This window comes from Lolium rigidum, chromosome 7 (assembly GCF_022539505.1).
Source record: "Lolium rigidum isolate FL_2022 chromosome 7, APGP_CSIRO_Lrig_0.1, whole genome shotgun sequence".
Lineage (NCBI taxonomy): Eukaryota > Viridiplantae > Streptophyta > Magnoliopsida > Poales > Poaceae > Lolium > Lolium rigidum.
In genome coordinates this window covers 27643462-27662131 of record NC_061514.1, presented here as the reverse complement: position 1 = coordinate 27662131, position 18670 = coordinate 27643462, and positions in this window count along the sequence as shown.

Genomic DNA, 18670 nt, shown 5'->3' with positions numbered 1-18670 from the left:
ATGAATTATCTTCCTTGCCTTGTTGCTCTAACAATGAAGGTTCTACTTCCTCTAGAACTTGTGTTGTTACTAACCATGTAGAGGAAATCAAAGAGCTCAAGGCCCAAGTCACTTCTTTGAAGACCGATTTGGTAAAGAGTCATGAAGGGAAATGCAAACTTGACACGATGTTAAGTGTGCAACAATCCCCCAATGACAAGAGTGGACTTGGATTCAAATCCAAAAAAAAAGAACAAGTCCAACAACAACAACAACAACAACAACAACAACAAGGGCCAAGTACAAGTCAAAGACCCGGCCAAGATTGTTTGCTTCAAGTGCAAAATTGAAGGGCACCATGTTAGATCTTGCCCTTTGAAGAAGAAGCAAAAAGGGAAGCGGCCTCAAGCTCAAACTCATATTCAACCTCAAGTTGAAGAAATGTCACTTCCCAAGCAGAATCAAGCCAATGCTCCCATTGTGGAGAAATCTAGTGAGAAGAAGGAGAAGAAAAGAACTTGCTACATATGCCGCGAGAAGGGCCACATCTCCTCCTTTTGCACTATTGGTACCTCATCCAACTCTATCACCGTTGATGATGTTTATTCTCTTCGTAAGGATGAGGATGGCAATGTGTTTGCCAAATATGTTGGTGCTCAAAGTGGTGTCAAGAAAAGAACCATTTGGGTTGCCAAGCCTATTGTGACTAACCTCTTAGGACCCAACTTAGTTGGGGACCAACAATCCAAAACTTGATCAATAGGTGCTTGTTGGAGGGCATTGGAGACTTGGCTACATCATGAAGAATTAAGGGATCTTCATCATTTATATTATCTCAAGCCAAGTCTTTTGGTTATCTTACTTCTATCATACACCCAATGTTCCTCCTTGCGGTAACATGTGCTCAACTCATTTATATTGAAAGTTACTCGCCCCTTTGCATGTGTTAGTTTTGTTCCTAACATGTGTTTGTATATGTTGTGCATCCTACTTGTTTTTCTTGAGAAATCAAATCTATGTATGTTAGGTTGCACACCATGTATTTGTGCTTGTGTTGGAGCCTCTTTGCATCTTGTTGTATCTTATATGGCTCTTATGAGAGATTAATGGACTATAACATTTTGGGGGAGTGATATGCCTTTAGGAATTTCACAATCCTAACAATGTGTGTACATGAGGAATATCACTTAGAATTGATATTGCAAGATTATCTAGTCTCTATGTGGTATGTCATCTTCATGAGAAATTCAAATTCTAATGTTCATTAATATCTCTAGTTGGATCTTATTTGCCTCTTGTGAAAATAAATTTCTTATCACATTATGGGGGAGTAATAAGCTTTGTGCATATTACAAGCCTAGGAAATGTGAACATTTGAGGTTGTGTCACATAGAATTGATATTGTAAATTATCTCTCATATGTGACATGTTTTCTCAAACAAGCTCCAATTTGCTTAAATGGCTTCATTGCTAATATCTTTGTGGATCTTATTTGTGTAAGTTTTTCTTGGCATGGTTTTTCACAATGTGTCCCTCAATACATTTTTTGGAAAACCATGTGCTTCAAGTCATGCTATTAATTGCTTTTCATGTTGGTATGAATGCTACTAATTGCTTTGCATGTTGGTATGAATACTATTAATTGCTTTGCATGTTGGTATGACTAATTGAAGCTATCAAGAAACTCTCTTTGCATGATGGTTAACTCTTATCTTTTACCATATGCTTTATTTGGTGTAAATATGATCTTATGTATACTTACCAACTACCACCGGGAAATATTTCCTAATACCTCTTGTCCTAGGACAAGTGGTAATAAATTATGAGGTAGATATTTATTGATCATATATACATTGGCTCTTGTGTTTAAATTGTCTTATTTATTGCCATGAATGTGTTGTGCTTTTACTCCCATGTGTCTTCCTTGCATCTTATAGATCTAATTTGTCTATTCAAACTTTCTTAGCATTTTACTAGATATAGGTAGCGTGATGACCCTAGTTTTGTGCATTTTGTATTCATATGAAAAATCCTAGATAATGCACCAATATTGGTGGAGCTCTTCTATATTTATTAGAATGCTTAACATCTCTTGATCATTATCAAAAATTTGGTTTTGGGAGACATAAAATTTTCTTTTTGGTACGTTGTGCCATCATAAAAAAGTGTCGAGGATTTGGTTTATTTGTTGGAACCTTGCTCTCTTGGGAGTTGGTTATCTCATTCCTTTGTGTTTAGGTTTAATTAGCTTCTTATAATGAGATAAGTCCTTGAAGTCAATCTTGTGTTGATTTGATTCTTTGATATAATTTGGAAAACCATTGTCTCTTGGTTTATTTGGTGTTTTTGTCCAAATTGTATCTTCCTTTGGTTCTTGAAAGTATTGTGCATGCATATTTAATATATGTATATCTTATGGCATGTGTCACTTTCTTTGATCCAATATATAGGGTAAACTCCATCAAATCCTAATTTGGCTAAGATGTGCATGAAATTCAATTTCATATCTATATGCACATAGAATTGTGGAGTTTGTCCTATATGTTGTAGTGTGTCTAACTACTTTGAACCCAATTAGTTTGGGGACCTTTTTGTACTTACCTTTGTGTTAGGTACAATGGATATGCATTCGATGCTTGTCTCACTCTTGGGGAGAAGTGGTGACTCAATGGTAACTTGAGGCAAGCTAGGATTGTCAACGAACAAATACCTACTACATCCTCACCAATGCTATCTCGGTAACAAGTATCTTATCATGCATATTTTTCTAGCATCCAACCATGTGGTTGCATCTTGGCATGAATCTCTTGATTTGCAAATGTTGTGCTTCTTGCTAAAATCTTAACGAAACCTCTTTATTGCGAATGTGAGTAGTTTGAGATGAGCACATATGTTGGGAAGTATATAAAATCATGATCATGATTCACCCATCCCATCTATGCCTATCTAGCAATTTTATTGCATATCAATTCCTCAAGCCTCTCACATGTGCAATATCGATGAAAGTGCAAATTGAGTTATTTCTTTTAGTATCCTCGTTTGTGATACTTGTTGCCTTTCTCAATGCATCCCAACTATCTTCTATCCCTTGTTGATATTTGTGATGTATTTTAGTTGTTTGTGGTTGAAGTTCATGAATGTACAATAAGATAAAATTGAGCCTTTGGCCATGCTATTAAGCAAAAATTCTTATTGGTATATTGCATGACTTCGTCTTGGATATCATACTATTTTTCTTGCGTATCTATTTTATGTGTGCATGTTTCTTTGTGGATAAATATCTTTGTGATATTGCCCACTTAGAGAAACTTATACACATAAGAGATGATACATCTCCTTTTGATATCTTATTTATTTATTGCGTGTTGATTGGTCATGCTAAGCAATATAATTCATTGAAGACTATGATGATGCTTTTTGCTCATCCTTGTAATAGTCTTATAATATGCTTTATCATGCCTTTCACATATCCTCTTGGTTGAGCCTTTTTATTATGGTGCCTCTTACTTGTTGCTCAACTATTTGTTTATTGCAAGTGTTTAGCTTACTTTTCTATCTATGATCTATTACAAATGTTTGTGTTTTAAATGAGGGAGTGAGGATTCCATGTTATGCATATTGTATTCAAATGCAACATTTTATTTTATGCATGTACCTTGGGGAGCTTCCTCATTTGATTTAGAACACTATCTTGTGGTGATCATTAGAGTTTGATTCACTTGGTATCTTTTGTTTTTGAATGATATTATGGGAGTGATGATTCCATGTTTGTTCACTTTATACTCCAATGCAAATTGTCTAGTTTTATGCACAAACCTTGGGGAGCTTCCTCATATTATTTAGAGCAATCTTCTTGATCTTATCATAATATCTATCTTTCTTTTGGTATCTTCCTTGTGGTTCATTTGGTTGCTTGCTTCATTTGTTGAAGCTTCTTGACTTTGTTATCTTTTTGCAATCTTTGATCCTATCTATAGTGTGATTCCTTCCGAATATTCGTCATTGGATATATGCATTTGATTCCACTCAAATTATGAGAAATGCACACGCTATGGAGGAACTCTCACTATATTGGCCTTCTAAATTTTTCACCCATTTCGGAAATTGGTGCCAATGGGGGAGAAGTTTGGAGGGTTTAAGGGAATTTGGTTATGTCTTTGCTTTGTGCTTAAGCATGTGCCTTTATTGCATTGCATCTTGTTGCTTTGCATAGTTGAATATTTAGAGGAAACTCCACTAGGCTTTGAATGCCAATATATGCAATGAAAGTCAAGATCATTCACACATGCATATATTATAGGGGAGTTTGCTCTATATATTCAACTTATTTGTTACTTAAATTCCTTATATAAACCCTCTCAAAGAGATTGTCATCAATTACCAAAATGGGGGAGATTGAAAGTGCATGGAGCCCCCATGTGTGGTTTTGGTAATTAATGACAATCCCTATGGACTAATGTTTGCATTGAGTTATATTTGTAGGAGTTGTCCATAGGCAATTCTTGAACCATATGTTGGCTTCAAGGTTGCAATAAGAAGAATTTGATGAAGGATATCAAGTGTCAAGTATGTCTTGAAGATGAAGATGAAGTGAGCCGTCAAGTTACTTCAAGACATCAACATGTTTGTATTAGGTTGCAATAAGAAGAAATTGATGTAGGATATCAAGTGTCAAGTATGTCTTGAAGATGAAGATGAAGTGAGCCCTCAAGTTACTTCAAGACATCAACATGATGAAGAATGAAGAAATGAAGTGCAAGTTCAAGATGAGCCAACTCGAAGAGTTCATAAGCTTGAAGCTTTCCATGGAGAAATGAAGTGCAAGTTCAAGATGAGCCATCTCGAAGAGGTCCTTTGCTTGAGTCTTGCCATCCATATGGTGATCACGGATATGTGAATATGCGCCGAAGAAGAAGCTCTCCCATGGTGGATTATGGGGGAGCAATCCACATGGTGGTCATGGTTATGTGAAGATGCGCCGAAGAAGAAGCTCTCCCATGGTGGATTATGGGGGAGCAATCCACAAGACTTCGTCAAGCAAACACAAGCAAGAAAGGCGTTCCATCTTGTTGAGGTCAAGATCGTCGTCATCGAGCTCAAGTGGAATGCGCAAGTATAAGGTTTGCTTTTGATAGGGTTTCTTTCTCACCGGTCTCATAGTGTAGTTGGAGACCGGTTTATAGTTTAGTTGCCGTACTATCAAGAGGGCTCTCGAGTGAGTAACTCGATCGTATCGTTCGGAGAGAGCTCAAACCTTTGCATCCTTGCATCATCTTTCTTGGTTGTTATTTGGACCTTATCCATGTGATGTTTTAGAGCTTGTGCTTATTCTCATGACAAGCTCTAGTTCATCGAAAACGGATTTCGCATAGATCACTGGTTGCGTTTTCGAGTTTGGTTCATCATCTTACTTTGTTTTATTTGGATCTTATCCATGTGATGTTTTAGAGCTTGTGCTTATTCTCATGACAAGCTCTAGTTCATTGAGAATGGTTTTTCCATGGGCAACTTGTTGCATTTTCAAGATTGGAGGTTTTACCGGTATGTCTTTTTGAGATAGGTCAAACCTTTCATCATTTGTTTCTATCCTCCTTTGCTGGACTATGATGTTTCTATGCATATTGTTGTAGATCTCGTTGTTGTGATTTCAACGAGCCCAAGATCATCGAAATCGGAGTCCGGATGCAAAAGTTATGCCCGTTTTAGTTTTGGTGTTTCGCGGTTGCTTAGGCCGGATATTTCGGAAATATCCGGCCCCCTCGAAATCGGCTAAGGACCTGAGGAATTGCTGCTCAGTATAGGGGCCGGACATTTGCCCGGATTTTGACCAGGTTTTGTCCCAGAGGCCGGATTATCCGGGGGGGGGGGGGATTATCCGGCCCTTACTTAGGCCGGATTATCCGGCCCCGGTTTTGACCAACGGCTCGATTTTCTTGGGGGGTATAAATACCCCCCTTCTTCCTCCTTGGGCTGTGGCTTCTCTCACTCTCTCTCTCCTCCATTGTTGAACTAGAGAAGCTTGCACTATCTCTCAATCCTTCCATGATTCTTGCCCCCATTTGAGGGAAAAGAGAGAGGAGATCTAGATCTACATTTCTACCAATCAAATCCATCTCTTTGTGAGTGAAACTCTCTAGATCTAGATCTTGGTGTTCTTTGTGAATTCTTTTGTTCTTCCTCTCTTATTCCCCCAATAGCTTTTGTAGCTTTGTTGGAATTTGAGAGAGAAGGACTTGAGCATCTTTGTGGTGTTCTTGCCATTGCATTTGGTGCATCGGTTTGAGTTCTCCACGGTGATTCGTGGAGGTGAAAGCAAGAAAGTTGTTACTCTTGGGTTCTTGGAACCCTAGACGGATTCTAGGCCTTTGTGGCGGTTTGTTGGGAGCCTCCAATTAAGTTGTGGATGTGTGCCCCAATCTTTGTGTAAGGCCCGGTTTCCTCCTCGAAGGAAATCCCTTAGTGGAACCGTGACCTAGGCCTTTGTGGCGAGGGTCACCGGAGATTTAGGTGAGGTGCCTTCGTGGCGTTCGGTGTGTGGTGTGAGTACCGCATCTTGGGTTGAGGCCTTTGTGGCGTTGGTGTGCATCGAGCAACCACACCTCAAGGTGAGCCTCTTGTGGCGTTCGGGAGCACTAAACAACCGCACCTCTCCACCGGAGATTAGCACTCGCAAGAGTGTGAACTCCGGGATAAATCATCGTCTCCCGCGTGCCTCGGTTATCTCTATACCCGAGCTCTTTACTTATGCACTTTACCTTGTGATAGCCATCGTGCTTGAAGTTATATATATCTTGCTATCACATACTTGCTTGTATTGATTAGCTTAAGTTGTTGGTGCACATAGATGAACCTTTGCTTAGAATAAGTTGTTGGTGCACATAGGTGAACCATAGTATATAGGCTTTGGGCTTGACAAAGTTAACGCTAGTTTTATTCCGCATTTGTTAAGCCCATCTCGTAAAAGTTTTAAACCGCCTATTCACCCCCCCCTCTAGGCGACATCCGTGTCCTTTCAGCCTCTTCACCAAAGAGGGCGAGGGTAGAACCAGCCAAGGAGCCTATCTTGTTCACTGGTGGCTCTACGACACCTTCATTGGATGATGTAAGTTATTCGTTCTCCTTTTCCCGAACATTTCAGCATTTGTCGCCTCCCCTTTGTTTCTTGCTTAAGTCCTGTCGAGCTTTTCCTTCCTATATTGACTCTTCTTTTTATTTTGATCTTCCCCTCAGCCTTTGATGAAGGAGTTTATTCGCCTCGGTACCCAATTCGTCGGGTATCGTGACCATGCCGCGAGGCTTGAAGGTACTCCATTATCTTGTACCTGCTTTTTCTGCTAAACGCCTTCCATTATTTTGTCATAACATTTGACTGTCGTTGATTATCCCAGAAAATCTTGCGGAGTCAAACAAGCGTGCTGACGCTCTTGCTACCAAGTTAGAGCAAAGCGAAAATGCTCGCAAGAAAGCTGAAGCAGATGTTGCCGCCGTCGAAGATCTTCGAAAGAGACTTCATGACGCGGAAACTTCTCTGAGCAAAAACATAACTCAGCAGTCTGCTCGCGAAAAAGAAATCCTTACTCGCTTGGAGTCGCAGAGTCGTCGTTTTGTTAGTAAGTGCTCAGATCCCTTGCTTTTTCCTTGTGTCGTCTTTGTTCCCTCTTTTCTTTGACCAACTCTTTTTTACTTTATTCAGGGAGAACAGATCAAGAATATGAGCTGGAAAACCCTGAAGGTGACCAACTCCTTGACGCGCTTTCTCTTCTTGAGATCCACGGAGATGAGGCCCGCAACGGCCTTGCTGAAGCTAAGATCGGCCTGTCGCGGCTTTTCCCATACTTCTTCAAGAAGAAGGAGGCACCTGCGACTTTTCTTGCTCTCGCCAAGTGCTTCAATTCTCAAGAAGACCTTGGACTCCAACTTCGCCAAGAAGGGTTGAAAGTTGGTGTTGAAGGTACAATCGCCTTGGTTGCTGACAGCCAGCAAGAAGTCGACTGGGCAAGAGTTGGCAACACGGAGGAAATGGAGATGAAGAGGTGGCAGTCGCTGATTAAAGTTGCCAAGCCTAACTCGAAGAAGATCCTCGCCTACCTCGGATACAATCCAACTCCTGCTCCCAGTTCATCGAAGCCGGAGGTCAAGTAGACCACATTGTCTTCTCTTTTAGTTTTAACTCTCTTTTGACATTGTCGCCCTGGTAGTTTTGGCGGCAACTGCTTCAGGAGTTCACTAGGGACTTCTTTTGTAATAGCCATGTACATACTTCGAGGATCAATGGAAATCTATCTTTGCTTGATGATTGATGTCGAAATTTTATTTTTCAGTTGATTTTTGACAACTATACTGCAACTCCTCGTCCTTCCGATGTTTTTCCTACTTCGTCCTGTTTGAAGAAGACACATATTGCTCGCGAACTTTCTGAAGATTCCTCGACGAAAGGTTCGGCACAAGACTTGGAAGAACTTCGCCAACAGCTCCAGTCTATCAAGAGACAGTCACTTATGGTAATGGAGCACTCTCGGAAATCATCCGAGAGGGAAAAAATTGCGCTTCAACAGGCTCAAGATGCTATAGCTGAAAAGGAAACTGCGGTTTCTGAGGCTGCTGAAGCTTCTCGACGAGAGAATTTCATGCTTGAGCTAATGCTTGATGCCAGCTTGGATATGACAGGTACGCTTCATTAACTTGGTCATGCTTGATTTTTCTCTTGCTGTCTTCTCTTTTCCTGCTGATTCTTTTGCTAATACAGGTTCTTTTTTGGACACTGCTGCCGAGGATGAACGTGTTGAGGCTCGATCCAATGCGCTTCTCAAACTTGCACTGGAGCATGGTTCCAACTTTTGGGGTACACCTGAACGTACCCGCCAGATTGTCAGATTTCAAGATCGCGCGGGTCAGGTCCGCGAATTTCTCGACTTCTGTACAAGGACATTGTCCTTAGTTTACCGCACTATGTTCACACGCAATGAGATGCCAGAGACCCTTCCAGTTTTGATGGATAAATTTCTAGATGCCCCTCGAATCCACGGATTTGTGTGGGCCCAACTATCTGCCGGCGCCAAGTTTGCTATGATGATGATAAAAATCTGCTATCCCAAGTTTGACATGAGTCAAATTGTTACCAACCTTCGCCATGAACATTAAAAGCTAAGAACACATGTGTTCATATGAACCAGCGGAGCGTGTCTCTCTCCCACACAAGCATGTATTTATTCAGAGAATAAAAATAACAAAACAAAAATAAAAGCACACAGACGCTCCAAGTGAAGTACATAAGATGTGACCGAATAAAAATATAGTTTCAAGAGAAGAAACCTGATAAGTTGTCGATGAAGAAGGGGATGCCTTGGGCATCCCCAAGCTTAGACGCTTGAGTCTTCTTGAAATATGCAGGGGTGAACCACCGGGCATCCCCAAGCTTAGAGCTTTCACTCTCCTTGATCGTAGTATATCATCCTCCTCTCTTGACCCTTGAAAACTTCCTCCACACTAAACTCAAAACAAACTCATTAGAGGGTTAGTGCATAATCAAAAACTCACATGTTCATAGGTGACACAATCATTCTTAACACTTCTGGACATTGCTCAAAGCTACTGGAAGGTAATGGAACAAAGAAATCCACCCAACACGACGAAAGAAGCAATGCGAAATAAAAGGCAGAATCTGTCAAAACAGAACGATCCGTAAAGACGAATTTTATTGAGGCACCAGACTTGCTCAGATGAAAATGCCCAAATTGAATGAAAGTTGCGTACATATCCGAGGATCACTCACGTAAATTGGCATAATTTTCTGAGTTACCTACGAGAGAATTAGGCCCAGATTCGTGACAGACAAGAAATCTGTTTCTGCGCAGTAATCCAAATCTAGTATGAACCTTACTATCAAAGACTTTACTTGGCACAACAATGCGATAAAAATAAGATAAGGAGAGGTTGCTACAGTAGTAACAACTTCCAAGACACAAATATAAAATAGAGGTACTGTAGCAAAATAAACACATGGGTTATCTCCCAAGAAGTTCTTTCTTTATAGCCATTAAGATGGGCTCAGCAGTTTTAATGATGCACTCGCAAGAAATAGTAGTTGAAGCAAAAGAGAGCATCAAGAGGCAATTTCAAAACAAATTTAAGTCTAACATACTTCCTATGCATAAGAGTCTTGTAAATAAACAAGTTCATGGAGAGCAAAGTAATAAGCATAGGAAGATAGAACAAGTGTAGCTTCAAAAATTTCAGCACATAGAGAGGCATTTTAGTAACATGAAAATTTCTACAACCATATTTTCCTCTCTCATAATAACTTTCAGTAGCATCATGAGCAAACTCAACAATATAACTATCACATAAAGCATTCTTATCATGAGTCTCATGCATAAAATTATTACTCTCCACATAGGCATAATCAATTTTATTAGTAATAGTGGGAGCAAATTCAACAAAGTAGCTATCATTATTATTCTCATCATCAAATATAGGAGGCATATTGTAATCATAATCAAATTTATCCTCCATAACAGGCGGTAACAAAAGACTACTATCATTATAATCATCATATATAGGAGGCAAAGTATCATCAAAGTAAATTTTCTCCTCAATGCTTGGGGGACTAAAAAGATCATGCTCATCAGAACCAGCTTCCCCAAGCTTAGAATTTTCTATATCATTAGCAACAATGGTGTTCAAAGCGTTCATACTAATATGTTCCATAGGTTTTTAAATTTTCGCATCAAACCATCCATGTCTTAAATCAGGAAATAGAATAAGAAGCTCATTGTCGTCCATTATGCTAAACTAGTGTAAACAAGAAACAAAAAGATGCAATTGCAGGATCTAAAGGAAATAGCTTCGAGTACTTACAACGGCGAAAATAGCTTAGTAGCCGAGATCCGGAGTGTGAGTACCTTTTACCTTTCCTCCCCGGCAACGGCGCCGTGAAAATAGCTTGATGTCTACGGGTGCTTCTATTCTTGTAGACAAGTGTTGGGCCTCCAAGAGCAGAGGTTTGTAGAACAGCGAGCAAGTTTCCCTTAAGTGGATCACCCAAGGTTTATCGAACTCGGGGAGGAAGAGGTCAAAGATATCCCTCTCATGCAACCCTGCAACCACAAAGCAAGAAGTCTCTTGTGTCCCCAACACACCTAATAGGTGCACTAGTTCGGCGAAGAGATAGTGAAATACAAGTGGTATGAATGAATATGAGCGGTGGCAACGGCACCAGAAAAGTGCTTTGCCCAGGACAGTAACGCAGCAGTAGTAACGCAGTAAAACAGTAAACAAGCAGCGATAGCAGTATTTAGGAACAAGGCCTAGGGATTAGACTTTCACTTGTGGACACTCTCAACTTTGATCACATAACATAATAGATAAATGCATACTCTACACTCTTTTGTTGGATGATGAACACCATTGCGTAGGATTACACGAACCCTCAATGCCGGAGTTAACAAGCTCCACAATTCAATGTTCATATTTAAATAACCTTAGAGTGCATGAAAGATCAACACGACTAAACCAAGTACTAACACAAGCATGCACACTCGTCACCTTCACACTATGTAGGAGGAATAGATCACATCAATACCATCATAGCAATAGTTAACTTCATAATCTACAAGAGATCACAATCATAGCCTACGCCAAGTACTAACACGGATGCACACACTCGTCACCATTACACCGTGCAGGAGGAATAAACTACTTTAATAACATCACTAGAGTAGCACATAGATAAATTGTGATACAAAACACATTGCAATCATAAAGAGATATAAATAAGCACTTCACTATGCCATTCATAACGGTGAATAAGTATTCTGTGAAATATAGCCTAAGAGACCCACACGGTGCACACACTGTCACCTTTACACACGTGGGACAAGGAGTCTCCGGAGATCACATAAGTAAAACCCACTTGACTAGCATAATGACATCTAGATTACAAGCATCATCATATGAATCTCAATCATGTAAGGCAGCTCATGAGATTATTGTATTGAAGTACATAGGAGAGAGATTAACCACATAGCTACCGGTACAGCCCCGAGCCTCGATGGAGGACTACTCCCTCCTCATGGGAGACAAGCAGCGTTGATGAAGATGGCGGTGGTGTCGATGGAGGAGCCTCCGGGGGCACTTCCCCGTCCCGGCGGCGTGCCGGAACAGAGACTCCTGTCCCCCAGATCTTGGCTTCGCGATGGCGGCGGCTCTGGAAGGTTTCTCGTACCGTGGCTTTTTCGTCTCGAAGTTTTAGGTCTGGGACCTTTATATAGGCGAAGAGACGGAGTCGGAGGGTCAACGGGGCGACGACACCATAAGGCGGCGCGGCCAGGGCTTGGGCCGCGCCGGCCTATCATCTGGGGCCTGTGTGGCCCCCCTCTGGCGACTCTCGGGTGTTCTGGATGCTTCCGGGCAAAATAGGAACCTGGGCGTTGATTTCGTCCGATTCTGAGAATATTTCCTTACTAGGATTTCTGGAACCAAAAACAGCAGAAAACGAGAACCGGCCCTTCGGCATCTCGTCAATAGGTTAGTTCCGGAAAACGCATAAATATGACATAAAGTATGCATAAAACATGTAGATATCATCAATAATGTGGCATGGAACATAAGAAATTATCGATACGTCGGAGACGTATCACGCCTCTACAATTATGTTTCTGATTGTGCGTGTCCCTAAGGGGTGCCCCTGCCTGGCTTTATATATCAGCCAAGTTAGGGTTTACAATAGTCCTTATAGGATTCATATTGGAGTCTTCTTTCCTTGTAGTCCAAGTTGAGGCGCGTGCATGTCCAGCTTGTCGAGTCCTCGTGTTGGTCCACCTTCATAGTTTGCACCGGGTATGGCAATGTCGAGTACCTGAAGGGTTATGCCCACGTCACCGCCCGCTCCTCCTCTGCTTCCTTCTCCGCTTCAGCCAGGTCCACGGCGTCCCTGACCGGGTGGAGGAGGTCGGTGCTGTCGTCGGAGTCGAACCCGTCGTCGGAGCTCGAGGCCGGGGGAGGTGGAGTGGGAGGTGAAGGTGGAGGTGGAGGCGCGGCAGCCTGGCCGCGCCCGGCGCCGCTCATGGTGGATCTACCGAGTGGCGCTACGGCGGCGGTGGCTAGGGTTTAGTGCGGAGGAGATGAGATGCCGGCGCCCTGTTTATATAGGTCGGAGGCACGGCGACCGGCTGCGCCACGCGGGGCATCGCCATTACTACGCGCGGCACGCGAGGCGGCCCGCGACCGCCGAAGCGACGCCTCGCCGCCGCGATGCGGCGGAGAAGATGCATCGACGGCTGCGTGCCGCTAGGCCGCCCACGTCTACTAGGCTGCGCACGCTCGCGAAAGCCGAGGCACGCCATGAACGCGGCCCCGCAAAGGCTGCGCGCGCCGCCCGCAAGTAATGCCGCCGAAGACGAAGCGAGTTGTGCCGGCCGGGCCCGTGCCAGGACCAAGCGGTCACTTTGCGCGTCCGCGCAGCGTCCGCCGAGACGCAAACCTGTCGCATATTTGGGCCAGGTTTGCGTCTCTGCGGACGGCCCGGTCACTTTGCGCTGCGCCGCTGGAGGTGGTGCACGACGCATTTTCGGTCACGGCGGACACAAACGGTCGCTCAGCGTCCGTTTGCGTCGCACCGCTGGAGATGCCCTAAGGGTCTGTTTGTTTGGGCTGCAGCTTCTGAAAAGCAGCTGTAGCTGGTGAGTTGTGAAAAAACAGCTGTAAGAAGCAGCTGTTGGAAGTAGAGAATTGATGTTTGGTAGAAGTGCTTTTTATGACTGCTGCTGTTGGTTTTATGAATGAAATGTCCAAAATGCCCCGAATGCCGAAGATGTCGTATAGATGTGATTTGAAACGAATTAGCTATTTCGAACTGTTTTATTACTAAATTACCACATTTAATAACTAAATTATATTAATTTACTTTTTTTGCTAAAATAATTTTAAATATGCTTTGTATTGGAAATTTTTATAGTGTTTTGTTAGAATTTATTTTAACTTTTGTCATTTGGCATTTGGATTGTGAATGATTTAAGCTTAATATACATGATGTTTAGAATTTATGTAGATCGTTTCTTTACATCCATCCATACATCCAACAGATCCACCGAACAGAGTCGCTAATATACATCAAATCTGAAGTGAATCAAATCTGAAGTCAAGGGTACATCCAACGACCATACATCCATCAATTGCACGTGTATACAGGCTGACGAACACTTGAGCGCCACGGACACAGCTGGACGGGAGGATGATAGGGACGAGCTACAGTTACCGATGGTGAGGATGGGGACGAACTCCACTCCAACGGGGTCGGAGCAGTACCTTCCCGAGATGCGCACGGGGATAGCAGCAGACGATGGAGGCGAGGCGGCGGCGGCTGTATCCGGCGGCGATGGGAACGAGGTCAGCCTGCCTGAGCGGATGAGGATGGCGCCGATTCCCTTTTTCATGACCCGATTCCTTTGGAGGGGAGAAGCAGCATCTGCGCGGAGGAGTAGATACGCTGCTGGGCGGATCTCACGGCAACAGCAGTGCGCCGGAGGGTTGCGAACGAGGCCGTCGATTTGGGGACGAGATCCACCGACGACGACGAGCTACACCGCGGCGGGAGTCGGACGAGGCCGGGAACGGAGGGTGGGTGGCGAGCTCGGGCGCTGGCGGCAGAGAACGGCGGCGGCGGCGGCGGCGCCGGCGGCGGAAACCCTAGCCTGCCATGGCTCGGAACGTGGAGGAGGATGGTGCGCGGGGGGAAATGGGGCTCGGGGCGGTTCGGTTCGACCGAATAGACGAGGCTGGTCGGTTTATAAGGGAGTGGCACAAATTTTGTAAATGTGCTGAAGTGTTGAGGGTAGTTCAGTCCACACCCACTCGGGAAGCAGGTAAAAGCTCGGGAAGCAGGTCGGAGGCTGCTTCCGCGCTCGCAGCGGTTCCTAGTTCATTTTCTCTGAGCGCTTCAAAGCGCTTTTCAATTTCTAGTTGTTTGTTTGGGCTTCTGCTTTTGGACCTTAAAAGCAGAAGCAAAAGCCCAAACAAACAGGGCCTAAGACACCAGAATCAGGCACGGCAACATCCTTGCACGCACGTCCAGTTCAGGCATTCAGCTCACTGGTTGATTAACACATGCATTTCAATGATCCAGACTTCCACAGCACAATGAAGCAACTGAGACCTCACTGATTTTTTTTTTTGAACACAAGACGGGGTCAACGACCCCAGCGGAGCATCTTTCATTGAAACACACATGGCAGGTACAAATTACAGTAAGATCCCTTATCATCTCTTGCCCTAAAGAACCAACTATTTCAAGAAGAGACCCTACAATTTACACAAAGCACCCTAGAAAGAAATGTAGAAAAGCAATCAAGGGCCTTGGTGCCTCTGCCACCGTGCGCCGGCGAGCTCGAGGTGTCTCCGCCGAGCTCAGAGAGCTGTATGCCCGAAAGCCCTACTCCGGCGAGAGGATCCCGTTGCTGGCAACCTCCAGGAGACTGGGGACGAACCACTTGGGCTCCTAAAGGCGTCGAGCACCAGCAGCTAGATCGGAGGTTGAGGATGGGTCACCTTGTTGACCGAGAATCACGGCGACAGACTTGGTCGCCGCATGTTGCGCTCGGAGAAGAAATCCTGCTCCAGGACACCCGCCCGTCGATCTGTCAACCACGACGCCGAGGAGGATTTCCTCCTCTTTTCCACCACCATGGTGGCCAGGAGAAAGAGAAGATCCGGGCCAGCTCCGCCCAGATCAAGAGGAAGGCAGTTGAGCTTTATTTGGGGGGTCGTGGTAGCGCCGCCGCCGTCTGCCTCCGGCTCCCACCAACGGAGCGCCGCGACCAGCCACCACACCACCACAGGCCACCGGGAGCAGCCCGAGCTCCACCATGGCCAAGCCCCCAAGGGCATAACGCCATACTCCACATTGATAGAACCTAAAACTAGACTAGATCTACAACTATACCTAATCCTAGCCGGCCGGAGTAGGCCTCAGATCTGGCCAACGGACCGTCAAGGTAGCAGAGGGAGAGAGGGGAGGGGGGGGGGGAGAGAGAATGAAGCGTTCGTGGATTTGGTAGTGCAAGAACAGCCTCACTGATGAAAGTAGGATCGATTTCACATCGGCCTGGCTCTTTCAGCTTGCGATGCCCATGGATCATGCTAGCTGGTCTAGCTTGCTTTTGGAGTCAAAGTCGGTTTTGACCCAAGCACTATGTACGAGCGGTGAATATCTTCCGTTTGTCGTGGCAAAAACAGTGCCACTTGCGTTGCAAAGCTGCAGGGAATTTCTTTCCAAACGAGCGAGGTACACTGACAGTGAGCTATTCCCACCAGCATCACTTAATTTCCTTCAAACAAAATGGATGCATGTATAGTATTCCCTCTTTTCACAAATATAAAAAGTTTTAGACACTGCAAAGTGAACTAGATACACACTTCAGTAAGTGAATCTACATACTAAAAGTAGATTAGATACATACCAAAATAAATGAATCTACTAAAATCTAAAATGTCTTATATTAGTGAACAGAGGCAGTATTACATGCTACCTTCGATGTATACTAGTCGCTAGTTTATTACAAAGTTATACTAGAACAAGAACAACTAATATGAAACAGAGGGAGTACTTGTTATCCTGTCAACATGTTAACTCTCCTCTTTTTCCCGACAAAAGGTGCTTTATTACTCAAAAAAATTATACCACGGTGATATAGTTAAGAAGAGCTTACATCCGACCTTTAAATAGCTAAGATACGAACAACCGCATAAATTCAACATAAGAGGAAAAAATAAAATGCAATGCAAAATACAAAAGTCTATCAAAAGCACATTTAATGTTGAAGGCCGTCAACCACGTGAGATAAAAATATCCCTCACCATATCCTTCAAACAAGTTTTGTTCTTCACACGCTGCACAGATGCCTATAAACGGGGAAGTAGGAAATATGCCGTCACACGCTGCTAGAATAATTTAGCATGTTGGCATTATATTTCTTAAATTTTGACCCTACTAGCGCGGACAATTTCTCAAGTTGGAACATCAGCCACTCGTTCTAGTCTGCAGACTACAACCGTGATTTTTGACCCAAAATCACCCTATGGACTTATAGGCATTCATGTACTCCGTACATATATTAGTGGACGTATACATACTCAATGGATGGACGATTTCATTGGGTGGGATCATGGGAGACAACCAACCACACGTGGACCGGCTATAATGATGGAGAAACTGAGATAATGGAACTAACACTAACCCGCAACGGCAAATGCGACGCCACATCGTCACGCGCATATGGACCTTTCCAGGCGTACAAGTTGTATACAGTAGGAACGTAACGATATTCCTTCTGTAGTCAACGGGGTGCACCGATCTATTTGTTTTGGCGTACTCGACCCGTCGCTGATGTGATCGTTACGGAACTACGGGCACACTTATTTTCTACCACGAATTTTCTATTTTTCTTGAACTTGAAGGCAGTAACTTGTATTTGCAGCAACAAATTGTGCATATATGACGTACCCAGGGACAAGGTCACGTCGAAAATTAAAAGCTGACACACACCGTACCTCGTCTTGTCGTAATCTACGGCCGATGCCGTCAAAGGTATGGAACTAGCCAGCTCGATAGCCGTCGGTCCATCACCTACGTCGAAGGAACGGCAAACATATCCGTCATGCATGTTCGTGCAACTCTCCGATCGAACGGTTGAAGGGATGTGATCCAGTGGGCTCCCAAAAAACAAACCAAATTCAAATTCGTAAGCTCTAGTGTCATGATTTCAATTTAAATTTTAGCTAAAACCACCATAACATTTGTTACGGGCCGGAGAAAGGGGAAAGTACTCACTTTCTTGAAACATGGTTTCGCCCCATCATATTAATATAGCAACCACGTCAATATAAGAGTTTGAAACAAAGGAAATGCTAGGTAACAACACAAACTTATCCAAAAAAGAAAAAGAATAAAGGCTATGGTGAAGTGACAACACGATGATGAACTGCCACCATTGTGCCCTCTGTCTTTGCCCTACCACGTTCCAGGCACCCAGAAGGTCCCCGTGCCAAGCAGCCCATACAGGAAGGGAAGCACCATAAAGACGACGTTGCTACTTGGACCTCCAAGGGTTTCCCCAACACGCATAGTATAGTGGACAAAGAATTCCCACGACACCCTCCTAGAAGGAATGGTGCCACTCGAAGACAGTAAAACCTGGCGCAAGGGAGTACCACCACCGAGCATCACCATCCACCAACATGCACCACCACGACCTTGAGTCACCGTCATCGGTCGCTTCGTGATACCAGCAAGCGGCCTGCAAGACGACGGCACATGACATTATCGGGATGAGAAACAGGAGCCTCGCAGCCAAGCCGAAGGTACCCACCTCCACAGCCGAGAGGCAGTCATCGACCGAACAGAGTAGAGGGGACATTCCAGGCCCTAGTGGGCCTGGCCGAGCCTACATGGGTCCGTAAAGCCCCGACCTCCGTGCTTTAATAAGTAGGTACAACGACGCCGTCGCAGTCCTAGGAACGTCGCCGCCACCACCTCTAGTCAGTCTTCAGTCGTAGAACCTCGCCTAGTCAAGCCCATCTGAGCCCTCCCAAGCCCATATAGAGCCCAAGGTGTGCATACCATGCTAAGCCGGGTGCCGGCGAGAACCCGTTGTTGTGGAGCTCTGCCGCCGAACGTCACCGCCACCAGCATCACCCG